General features: G+C 45.2%; 1 long non-coding RNA gene across 1 annotated transcript; it reads right to left on the bottom strand.

Moving 5' to 3' along the window:
- LOC120944806 lies at window positions 1-12,102 on the bottom strand. The gene is made up of 4 exons (XR_005750474.1): window positions 12,073-12,102; window positions 6,001-6,036; window positions 5,053-5,121; window positions 1-220 (listed from the first exon to the last, which is right to left on the bottom strand). It is a non-coding gene; the product is annotated as an uncharacterized LOC120944806 (long non-coding RNA).
- Window positions 12,103-12,782: the final 680 nt, after the last annotated feature.

Genomic DNA, 12,782 nt, shown 5'->3' on the forward strand with positions numbered 1-12,782 from the left:
TACATAATTATGAGTGCTGCTGTTATGTCACCTATTATCAATTACAATTAGATCACTAAGCGCAATTTTCCCATATAAACAATATTGATCATATGCCACTGTAGCAGAACAGGCGCTGTGGTTCCAGGAGATGGTTTGTCAGACGGCATTTTCATACATTGCTTTATCAGTCTTCTCTTCTCCCCGTGGTCATCTCATTCTGCTCTAGTCTTGTGGACACCTATATTGATAAAGATAAACTTGTACAGTAATTGCGGTTGCATATGGCCATTATTACAAGGGAGAAATATTTCTTGTAATTGAAGGGCTTGGGCTGCATATGTTTAACCTATGTAATTTGTATTTCTATAGCGTTTTTCTCAGTGGGAACTCAAAGCGCTTAGGAGGTTAGGAGGCCATCATGGCTAAAAAAAGTACCTGGAGGTAACCCACACAAGCACTCCCTGAACATGCAAACTTAACACAGTTAAGGCGTAACGTATGACATTTATGTTACGCGGCCGCAAGTTTTACAGGCAAGTGCTTGATTCACAAAGCACTTGCCTGTAAAGTTGCGGCGGCGTAGCGCAAAAGGGGCAGGCGTAAGCGCGCGTAATTCAAATGATCCCGTAGGGGGCGTGGATAATTTAAATTAGGCGCGCTCCCGAGCCGAATGTACTGCGCATGCGCCGTCCCTAAAATTTCCCGACGTGCATTGCGGTAATTGACGTCGCAAGGACGTCATTGGTATCGACGTGAACGTAAATGGCGTCCAGCGCCATTCACGGACGACTTACGCAAACGACGTCAAATTTTTGAAATCGTGACGCGGGAACGACGTCCATACTTAACATTGGCTGCGCCTCCTAATAGCAGGAGCAGCCTTACGGCGAAAACGACGTACGCAAACGACGTAAAAAACGAGCGCCGGCCACACGTACGTTTGTGAATCGGCGTAAGTATGCAATTTGCATACTCTACGCTGACAACTACTGGTGCGCCACCTAGCGGCCAGCGTCAGAATGCACCCTAAGATACGACGGCATAAGAGACTTATGCCAGTCGTATCTTAGGCTACAGTCGGCGTATCTAGCTTTCTATATACAGAAAGTAGATACGCCAGCGCTACTTAGCAATTACGCTGCGTATCTATGGATACGCAGGCGTAATTGCTCTCTGAATCTACCCCTTAGTGCTCCGGTCTGGATTTTAAATGAGAACTCTACTGCTGCAAGACACTGCAATTTGGAAAGTTGTTCTTTATCCAAAATTTCTTATGATTTCTATACACATGTGCACATCTAGAACTGGCATTGTGAATGTATGCAGCTCCTCCCATACAGCTTTGCTATTGTCATGCACTATCCCAGAAATTCCGGGTTTTTCAGACGGAATTCCGCTCAAGCTGTCTTGCATACACAAAGACACACCAAATTCTGACCGTCAAAAAACACAGTGATGTACAACATTATGACGAGCCTAGAAAAATGAAGTTCCATGCTTCCGAGCATGCGTCTCTCTGCCTGGGTCCCCGAACGGGAAACCTGAGCCACCAGCCGGCACCATCCACTGGCTGGTCCGAGACCCGAACGAATCGGTTTTATGGAGGGATCACAGTGGGAGACCATCAATGTTGGACAGCCTGCGCCTGCTCAAATTGTTTACGAGCATGCGTGTTTTTTTCTCTGTCGGAAATTCATACAGACAAACGGAATTTCCGATTTTTTTTAGTCGGAAAAAAGAGAACATGTTCTCTTTCAAACTCCGTCGAAATTTCCGATGGGGCATACACACGGTCTGTCTGACTTTTTCCATTTAAAATTCCGACCTGGTGTACGCCGCATTAGTCTGTCTGTTTGCAAGCAATCTTAGCCACTTCCCGACCCGCGTATTGTAAATGTACGTCCTCTTTTTAAACATGGATATCTCAGTAACGGCAGCAGCTGCTGCCACAACTGAGATATCCATGTTTTCAGCGGGCGGCCGTGTAAACGATAACGGCGGTCCCCGCGGCGGATTCGCCGTGAGATCGCCGTTATCGGTGGCGGGAGAGGGGCCCCCCCTCCCGCCGCTTTTCCGCGCCCTCCGCCGCTTACCGGAGCCGTCGGTAGCGGCGGAGGAGATCCGATGCTGCCGCCTGGAGAGTGAGGACTGTAGTGAGGGCAAGATGGCCCCCACCCGTCCTCATAGCTCTGCTGGGCGGAAGTGACGTCAAAACGTCAGTCCCGCCCAGCCTCTTAAAGAGACAATTTTTTTTTTGTCATTTTTTTAAATGACAAATTTTCCTTTTTTTTTTTTTTTCTTGCATTTAAGCCTAAATATAAGATCTGAGGTCTTTTTGACCCCAGATCTCATATTTAAGAGGACCTGTCATGCTTTTTTCTATTACAAGGGATGTTTACATTCCTTGTAATAGGAATAAAAGTGATAATTTTTTTTTTTTTATATTTTAGTGTAAAAAATTATAAAATCAATAAAATGAAATAAGAAAACAAAAACATTTTTTTTTTAAAGCGCCCCGTCCCGACGAGCTTGCGCGCAGAAGCGAACGCATACGCGAGTAGCGCCCGCATATGAAAACGGTGTTCAAATCACACAAGTGAGGTATCGCCGCGATCGTTAGAGCGAGAGCAATAATTATAGCCCTAGACCTACTCTGTAGCTCAAAAAATGCAACTTATAGAATTTTTTAAACGTCGCCTATCTAGATTTTTAAGGGTAAAAGTTTGACGCCATGCCACGAGCGGGCGCAATTTTAAAGCGTGACATGTTGGGTATCATTTTACTCGGCGTAACATTATCTTTCACAATATATAAAAAAATTGGGCCAAATTTATTGTTGTCTTATTTTTTAATTCAAAAAAGTGAATTTTTTCCCAAAAAAGTGCGCTTGTAAGACCGCTGCGCAAATACGGTGTGACAAAAAGTATTGCGATGACCGCCATTTTATTCTCTAGGGTGTTAGAAAAAAATATATATAATGATTGGGGGTTTTAAGTAATTTTCTAGCAGAAAAAACTGTTTTAGTCTTGCAAACACCAAATCTGAAAAACACCTAAGGTCTTTAAGTGGTTAGTTATGAAACGTCTTGGGATAATGCATGCAATCTGCATAGTGCAATGCAAAGTACCCTTTAATGATCTCTTCAGCAGCATTTGATGTGTCCAATTCTCTCCTATGAAAAAGCAAGAAATGCCAGAGAAAAATATTGCTAAGGCCCCATTCACACCTAGGCGTTTTTACGCCTGAAGCGCACTGCTCACAAACGCCAGAGGGGAGAATTAACATTATTCCCTATGGTGACTGTTCACACCTGAACGCCTGAACGCCCAAACGCCTGTCGCGCGAAGCTCAAACAAGTCCCGGACCTTTTTTTGTCGCGCGAATCGCGCGACAGCGGCGTTTGAGCGTTTTTTTTCCCCCATAGAAAGTAATGGGAAACGCGCGTATTGAGCGTATCGCGCGACAACGGGCGTTTGCTATGGGCGTTTCGTCGCTTTAATCAATAGAACTTGTCGCCCATGCAGAAGATTAAAAAAAATCTACCAACATAGCAACAAGTGATGAAAAGATGATAATTTTTCCTATTGGCTAAAATAAGAAACGCCGAAGTACAAAAACGTCGCACGACGCTGTATGCAAACGCGCAAATAAGCATGAATACGCGCGAAAAAAAAACGCCCGAAAAAACGACCGAACGCCCTACGCTCAGGTGTGAATGCAGCCTAAATCTATGAGAGCCGATGCAAAAAATTCAGAAGCAACTTGGATCATGGAGTCACTTTCCCCAACGATTTCCACTCCATTAGTTTCATTGAAAGGCAGGTGAGACTTCTTTAAGACACCTGATGTCTCATAAAAGGGCATGGGCCGACGAGCATGCGTCGACTTGATTCTGAGCATGTGTGGATTTTTGATCGATGGACTTTCAAACAGACGATCGTTTTTTATCCATAGGAAAAATTTAAAACATGTTCTATTTTTTGGAAAACAAACCGATGGGACCCACACACGATTGGTTTGTCCGATGAAAACAGTCCATCAGTCTGTTTTCATCGGACAAACCGATCGTGTGTACAGGGCTTTAGTGTTAGTGTATTTATTTCCTTTTGATTTTTTATTTGTAGTGGTGCTACAAAACCTTGGGGTAGATCCACAGAGAATTGGATCCGCGCAGCGTATCAGATATACGCTACGCCGCCGTACCTTACCTGGCGGAATTTCGAATCCTCAACGATTTCGCGCCTTAAGTTATGGCGGCGTAGTGTATTTCTGGCGGCGGAATTCAATTCGGCGATCAGGGGGCGGGTTTCATTTAAATGAAGCGCGTCCCCGCGCCGAATGAACTGCGCATGCGTCGTCCAGAAATTTCCCGCCGTGCTTTGCGCGAAATGACGTCTTTTTTTGAACTTAGACGTGAGTTACGTCCATCCGTATTCACGGACGACTTACGCAAAAAAAAAATTCACATTTCGACGCGGGAACGACGGCCATACTTAACATGGCAAGTCTATCTATACGCCGCAAAATACCAGCTTTAACTATACGCCGGAAAAAGCCGACTAGAGACGACGTAAGAGAATGCGACGGCCGCGCATACGTTCGTGGATCGTCGGAAAAAGCTAATTTGCATACCCGACGCGGAAAAACGATGCAAACTCCACCCAGCGGACGCCAAAGTATTGCATCTACAACCCGAAGGCGTACGAAGCCGTACACCTGTCGGATCGAACCCAGATGCCGTCGTATCTTGGTTTGAGGATTCAAACTAAAGATACGACGCTGGAAATTAGAAAGTACGCCGGCGTAGCAGTAGCTACGCCGGCGTACTTGCTCTGTGGATCTACCCCCTTGTCTCTACCCAGATTATACCTCCTGGTGTTCTGAGGTGGTAAAGAAGAGAACCTTTTTAAGAAAACCTGTATAGGCAAAGGCCACACTCCTATCGTGTCACCAGTTACAGATACCATAAGGAGTTTTTAACCGAATTTGTAAGGACCTTCAGTAGTTGCACATGAATATTGATCTTCAGCTACCAAATGACTACATTAAAAATGCTCTAGGTCCACTTACCTGGTGGGAAAGTCTCACAAGTCTTCCCCTCAGATGCGATTCCTAGCTCAGAATTAAGGGCATCCTCAGCTGTAGTAGATTTAAAATGGAGAACAAGATTTTTAGTACATGGCAATATGGGAAGGAGGGTGAGGTCTGGGTTAGGATAACCATAAAATACACTTGGTCTTACACTTTAGACTGGCCTACAATCCCTCCTAAATTTTTATCAGACTGTGCTGGCTGGATTCTTCCAGACTTCTGGCTCCTTGGCATTTGAGGTATTAGTGGTATCTCAGTCTTCACCTTCCAAGGCAGGCAAACATGGGAAAGTTCTGGTGTATAACTTCCCACTCAACCAGTCGCCCACCACATCTGCATTTATAGGGACAGCTTGTTTCCTCTCAACCTTATGTTCTCTTCTTCTGCAGCCAACTACCTCAGGGGTTCCACCACATATATGGGAGATCCCTGCTTCCTTTCAAGGATATTCCCAAAGCCTGCAGTGCAGGGAACCCGCCGGTACGCTGCTCTGCATCTGTGGATTAGTTTGAAAGCAGCCCAGTAAACACTCCTGAATAGATATGCCCATATATACATTGTGATTTTATTAATAAAACTGACCTTTAATAACAGTATTCTATCCCAGAGCGGGAGGTCGCGGGCCACATCAGCGGGCTCCGCGGGCCACTGGTTGGGCACCCCTGCTCTAGAGTATCCTAAAGATAAAGTAGTGCATCACATCTGCTGGTAGTGAGAGCAGGAAGACTTAATTCCTCCATACATGTGGCTGTATGGTTAAAGCAGTGTGACTGCTTCCACAAATGATCCGGTGAGGTCAAGAGAGAATTGTCCTTATCTATCATGAAAAGTTTAAAGCCCTATTTGTACTGAAGTTTAATAATTGCACATGAATATTGTTCTTCAGCTACCAAACAGCTACATTAAAGATGACCCAGATTCACTTACTTAGCAGGGAAGTCTCACAGTTATGGGCGTCATTCGCTGTAGTAAATAAAAAAAAAAAGAAGTTGTTTTATTAGGCATAGCAATATGGGAAGGAAGGTGAGGTCTAAATCGGGATAGCCCCAAAATGCACTGTATCATGATGCTGCGTACACGCGATCATTTTTCGGCATGAAAAGAACGCTGTTTTAAAATAATGTCATTTAAAATGATGGTGTGTGGGCTTCACATCATTTTTCGGGTTCTGAAAAACGACAACATTTTTTTTCCGAACATGCTGCATTTTTTAACGACGTTTTAAACTATGTTGTTTTTCGTTTTTTAATTCCTTTTTATGTATACTATGGGGGTAATCCTCAAAAGAGATACGACGTCGTATCCCTGTTTCTATCTTTGGAACTGATCCACAGAATCGGTTTCCAAGAGATAGACAAAAGATCCGACATGTGTAATTGAATTACACTGTCGGATCTTAAGGATGCAATTCTAGGCCGGCCGCTAGGTGGCGAGGCCATTGCGGCCGGCCTAGAATATGCAAATGAACACTTACGGCCATCCACGAACGCTCCGACGGGCCCGTCGCTCTAATGCTACGTCGTTTACGTCGAGTTACGCCGTGTAAAAATAGGGCTGAGTCCTATTTGACTAAGCCCTATTAAGTATGGCCGTCGTTCCCGCGTCGAAAATTCAAACTCTACGTCGTTTGCGTAAGACCTCCGTGAATGGCGCTGGACGCCCTTTACGTTACCGTCTAAGCAAATGACGTCGGAGCGACGTCAGTTAGCGCAATGCACGTCGGGTAAGTTACCCGACGGAGCATGCGCAGTACGTCCGGCGCGGGAGCGCGCCTAATTTAAATGGGACTCGCCCCATTAGATTCGGCACGCCTTGCGCCGGACGGATTTGAGTTACACCGCAGCAAATTTCCAGGTAAGTGTGTTGTGGATCGATACCTAACTTAGGAAATTTGCGGCAGTGTAACTTAAATCACTTAAGTTACGTTGCTGTGGATTTGGCCCTATGTTAATACATTTTTCTAAATCTACTTATGTGATAGCTCTGGTTTGAGTAGAGTCACTTTATCTAGTACCGCTTTAGTCCTCCCCGCCCACTTTCTTCTGTTGGTGTTTCAGGGTTTGTGGGGATTCCCTGAACCCTTCGACTATTCTTGTTTTTCGGGTTGTAAAAAATGATCGTGTGTGGGCTAAAACGACGTTAAAAACCCACGCATGCTCAGAAGCAAGTTATGAGACGGGAGCGCTTGTTCTGTTAAAACTACCATTCATAATGGAGTAAGCACATTCATCACGCTGTAACAGACAGAAAAGCGCGAATCGTCTTTTACTAACACGAAATCAGCTAAAGCAGCGCCAAGGGTGGCGTCATCCGCATGGAACTTCCCCTTTATAGTGCCGTCGTACGTGTTGTACGTCACCGCTCTTTGCTAGAGCATTTTTTAAAAAACGATGGTGTGTGGGCAACGTCGTTTTAATGATGAAGTTGGAAAAACGTTGTTATTTCTACATGCCGAAAAATTTGTTTGTTTTTTTCATGCCGAAAAATGATCATGTGTACGCGGCATAAGACTACATCATAATCTCTTCTAGCTCTTTATCCAAGGTCTCTCATGGTTACCTTCAAAATCACAGACTGTGCTACCTGGACCCCTTCAGATCTCTGGCTTATTGCCAGTTGAGGTTCTAGTGTTATCTCAAACTTTATCTTTCAAGGAAGGCAAATATAGGAAAGTCCCTGTGTAAAATTTCCCACTCGACCAGAAGCTCACCACATATATACCTGTACCTTTTCTCCAAAAGCCCACATCTTTGGGGGTTCCTCCCTGTGGTGTAGATCCCTGCTTCCTTCCATGGTTTGTCCCAAGGCCTAGGGAGACTAAACTTCTAAGATGGCATCCTAACAAGGGCTTATGAAGTTGCCATCTTAGAAGTCTAGTCTCCCTTAAGCCTTGGGCCTAGCCATGAAAGGAAGCAAGGATCTACTCTACAGGGAAGCGCCCCTTAAGGAGATGGCTGTTGGAAAAAGAGCATAGATTCTAGAGATTTAAGCTGCCATTGGCTCTACATATGCATATGTAGTGACATGTGGCAGAGAAAATACTCCATGCTTAGAGAAACACTGTTATTGTTAAGCCTCATACACGATCGGACTTCCATCAGACTTTTCCGTGGATTTTTGTCTGACGGGGTGTTGGCCGTGAACTTGTTCTGCATACACACGGCAGAGCCTTCAAGGCCCATACACACGATCAGACTTTTTGACAACAACGGTCAGATGGACGTGTTTTATCGGACAATCTGACCGTGTGTATGCTCCATCGGACAATTGTTTTCGGTTTTTCAACTGACAAATGTTCACTGTGCATGCTCTCAAACTTTCCGGCAACAAATGTCCGATGGAGGATAATCCTATCGTGTGTGCACAAGTCCATCGGACTAAAGTCTAAAGTACAAACACGCATGCTCAAAACCAATGCTAAAGATCAGACAACAATAGCAGAAGTTGCCCAAAGGGTGGCTGTAAAGAGCTGAAAAACCACGTGATTTGGTGAAAGTTGGCTGAAAATGTTCTGCCGTGTGTGTATGCAGAATAAGTTCAAGGCCAACGCTGATTCGGACAAAAATCCACAGAAAAGTCTGATGGAAGTCCAATCGTGTGTACGAGGATTTAGACTGACTACAGCCCACTGCTGACTACAGAGATCACAAAAATGCAAAAGGAAAATGAACAAAAACACTACTAGGTAGATTCAGGTAGAGTGGATTAAATTTAGGGCGGCGTAGCCTAGTGTTTTTAGGCTACGCCGCCGTAAATTAGCTAGGCTAGTAGTGATTTTCAATCAACTTACCTGCTAATCTACGGCGGCGTAGCCTAAAACGAGCGGGCGTAAGGGCGCCTAATTCAAATTACTTGGAGGGGGGCGTGTTGTATGGAAATGAGGCTTGACCTCACGTTTTTTGACGTTTTTTACTACTGCGCATGCGACGGGCGCCTACATTTCCCAGTGCGCATTGCGGCTAAGTATGCCGTATGGGCCTATTGATTTCGACATGTACGTAAACAACTTAACTTCCGATTCGCGGACGACTTGCGCAAACGACGAAAAAAATTAGAACCTCGCGGCGGGAACGGCCGGCCATACTTTAACATTGTTATTCCACCTCATAGGTGGAATAACTTTAGGCCGCCTAAGGCCTTACGGAAACGACGTACTTCGACTGCGGCAGGCTCGTGTACGTTTCGGGAATCGGCGTACACGCTCATTTACATATTCTACGCTGGCCGCTATGGAAGCGCCATCTAGCGGGCCAGCTGAAAAATTGCAAGCTAAGATAGAACGGCGCAAGCCGTCCTATCTTAGCTTTGTTTAAGCGTATCTCTGAGCATACGCTTAAACAAACGCCGCCGTAGATTCAGAGTTAGGCCGGCTTATCTACTGATAAGCCGGCCTAACTCTTTCTGAATCTACCTACCCATTTCTACATGTTATTATGCAAAAAAATGATTAGTTAAACCCACAAGTATTTTTCTTTTTTCACCACTGGCCTTTGAAAATAACAAATGCAATACTTTAATTTGATGAAATTGAATTGTAACACGTTTAATATTTAAACAATACATTTTGTATATTAGGTTAAATAAGGGACAATTGAGGAGGAAAGATGGACAGACAGATTTGGTTTGAAAACAAGGACAGTTCCTTCAAATGAGGATCATTTGTGCGCTATACCCAAACAAAGCCCATATCCTCTAACCTACTGTACATCATATGCACCTTACAAAAACATTTCCGGCATCCCTACAGATCTACTGACTGCATTCTCATACCAAGAGGAGAGTGGGACCTGGTGATTATCTAAAAGGAATTTGGGATGCTTACTTATTGATATCATAACTCTTTAATCAAGCGATACAAGAGAATTTGGCGTATACCGCACACTTTTTTCGTGGGGGCGCGATATACGTCGATACCCGCTTCCCGCGCTCAGTTTGAATGCCTGCGCCGACATATACCGTGTGCAGTACACTCGGCTACATTCGGCCAGGTTTGGCTTCGCTCGTGCTCACGCATGAACGTCACAGAGCGTGAGCACGAGCGAAGCCGAGCCTGGCCGAATGTAGCCGAGTGTACTGCACGACGGTATATGTCGGCGCAGGCATTCAAACTGAGCGCGGGAAGTGGCGATTCGACGGGTAACAGCGTGGGAGGACACCACCGAAGCCGCAGACGGACGACAGACCCGACCAGAACGACACCACCAAAGCCGCAGACGGACGCCGGACCCGACAAGGAGGACACCACCGAAGCCGCAGACGGACGCCGGACCCCACGAGGAGGACACCACCGAAGCCGCAGACGGACGCCGGACCCGACGAGGAGGACCCCACCGAAGCCGCAGACGGACGAGGGACCCGACGAGGCCGCCGATGGACGCCGCGCAAGACACCAAAACTGTAAGTACTAAAATGTTTTTTTTTACAGGAATGCGGGTCCACATTAGGGGTGCGCGCTATACGCCGGAGCGCGCAATACCCCGATAAATAAGGTGTTTACAGACAATTTTATGTTCTGTGATATTTCATAGTATCTAGTGCCAGAAAACTATTATCATTCTTTAATCAGAACCAAACACTATACTACCAAAAGTATTGTGACACCTAAAGCCTCATACACACGATTAGTCCATCCGATGAGAACGGTCTGAAGGACAGTTGTCATAGGTTAACCGATGAAGCTGACTGATGGTCCGTCGCGCCCACACACCATCGGTTAAATAACCGATCGCGTCAGAATGTGGTGACGTAAAACGACGTGCTGAAAAAAACGAAGTTCAATGCTTCCAAGCATGCGTCGACTTGATTCTGAGCATGCGTGGAGTTTTAACCAATGGTTGTGCCTACTAACGATCGGTTTTGACCTATTGGTTAGGAATCCATCGGTTAAATTTAAAGCAAGTTGGCTTTTTTTTAACTGATGGTTAAATAACCTATGGGGCCCACACACAATCGGTTTTGACCGATGAAAATGGTCCATCAGACCGTTGTCCTCTGGTTAACCGATTGTGTGTACGAGGCCTAACTTTACACACACATGAACTTTAATGGCATCCCAGTCTTAGTAGGTAGAGTTTGTTATTGAGTTGGCCCACCCTTTGCAGCTATAACAGCGTCAACTCTACTGGTAAGGCTGTTCAAAAGGTTTAGGAGTGTGTCTATGGGAATGTTTGACCATTTTTCCAGAAATGCATTTGTGAGGTCAGGCACTGATGTTGGATAAGAAGGCCTGGCTCGCAGTCTCCGCTATAATTCATCCCAAAGGTGTTCTATCGAGTTCAGGTCAGGACCAGTCAAGTTCTTCCACCTCAAACTCGCTCATTCATGTCTTTATGGACCTTGGTTTCTGCATTGATGCACAGTCATGTTTGAACAGGAAGGGGCCAACTCCAAACTGTTCCCACAAAGTTGGGAGAATTAAATTGTTCAAAATGTCTTGGTATGCTGAAGCATACCCAGAAAAACAACCCCACACCATAATACCCCCTCCCCACACCATAATCCCCCCTCCACCAAATGATTTGGACCAGTGCACAAAGCAAAGTCCATAAAGACATGGATGAGCGAGTTTGGGGTGAAGGAACTTGACTGGCCTGCAGAGTTCTGAACTCAACCCGATAGAACACCTTTGAGATGAATTAGAGCAGAGACCGGCAGCCAGGCCTTCTCATTCACATCAGTGCCTGACCTCACAAATGCACTTCTAGAAAAATGGTCAAACATTCCCATAGACACACTCCTAAACCTTGTGGACAACCTCCCAGAAGAGTTGAAGCTGTTATATCTGCAAAGGGTGGGCCAACTCAATATTGAACCCTACGGACTAAGACTGGGATGCCAATGCATTTCATGTTGCGTGTAAAGGCAAGCGAGCGTTCCAATACTTTTAACAATATAGTGTATGAAAAGTTCTGGAGCCTATACATCAAAACTGTTCTGCTTATGTAGAGATAAGTGTGGAACCCACAGCATATCATCAGCAAGACCAAACACAACACTTACCTGAACAGTATCCCCACTTCTGATCGGTACGGCGGCCGCAATGTTCGCTGGGCACCCATGATTGCCCAGTTACTGAGCAGGACCGTGGATGTGTGTAAAGTTCCGCTGTTGATCCTCTTCAGAAACGGCTGACCCTGGACCTCCTGAACTAGCCCCTTAAATAGGGACCCCCTAAGCTTCTAGAAGCTTCCAAAGGCCAGATGACCCTTATTGACCTATCACGAACCTCAGGGACCCCAAAGTTTTCCCCAGCAACTAGATAACTAGACCAATCCCCAGCTTTCCCGCTCAACTGACCTATTGACCTATCCTAGCCTTAGAATTTTCCCCTAGCAACTAGCTGAACTGACAAAATAATGGTCTTTCCCACCTAACTGAACAAACAGGGGGGCCTTGAAACTGCTCCTGCCAAGAATCCCATAAGGAAAAGGGGAGCCTTAAGACAGCCTAATCCCCTTTTCCTCACATTCTCTATAGGCTCTGCAATATATATATATATATATATATATATATATATATGTGTGTGTGTGTGTGTGTGTGTGTGTGTGTGTGTGTGTGTGTGTGTGTGTGTGTGTGTGTGTTTGGGGGGTTCTCAGTAATTTTTTAGCAACAAATAATGATTTGAACTTTAAAACAACAAATGTCAGAAAAATCCAGGGTCAGCAAGTGGTTAAAAAAAAACCCTGTTTACTGATTTATCTCAATGTGTT

Source organism: Rana temporaria, chromosome 7 (assembly GCF_905171775.1).
Source record: "Rana temporaria chromosome 7, aRanTem1.1, whole genome shotgun sequence".
Taxonomy (NCBI): Eukaryota; Metazoa; Chordata; class Amphibia; order Anura; family Ranidae; genus Rana; species Rana temporaria.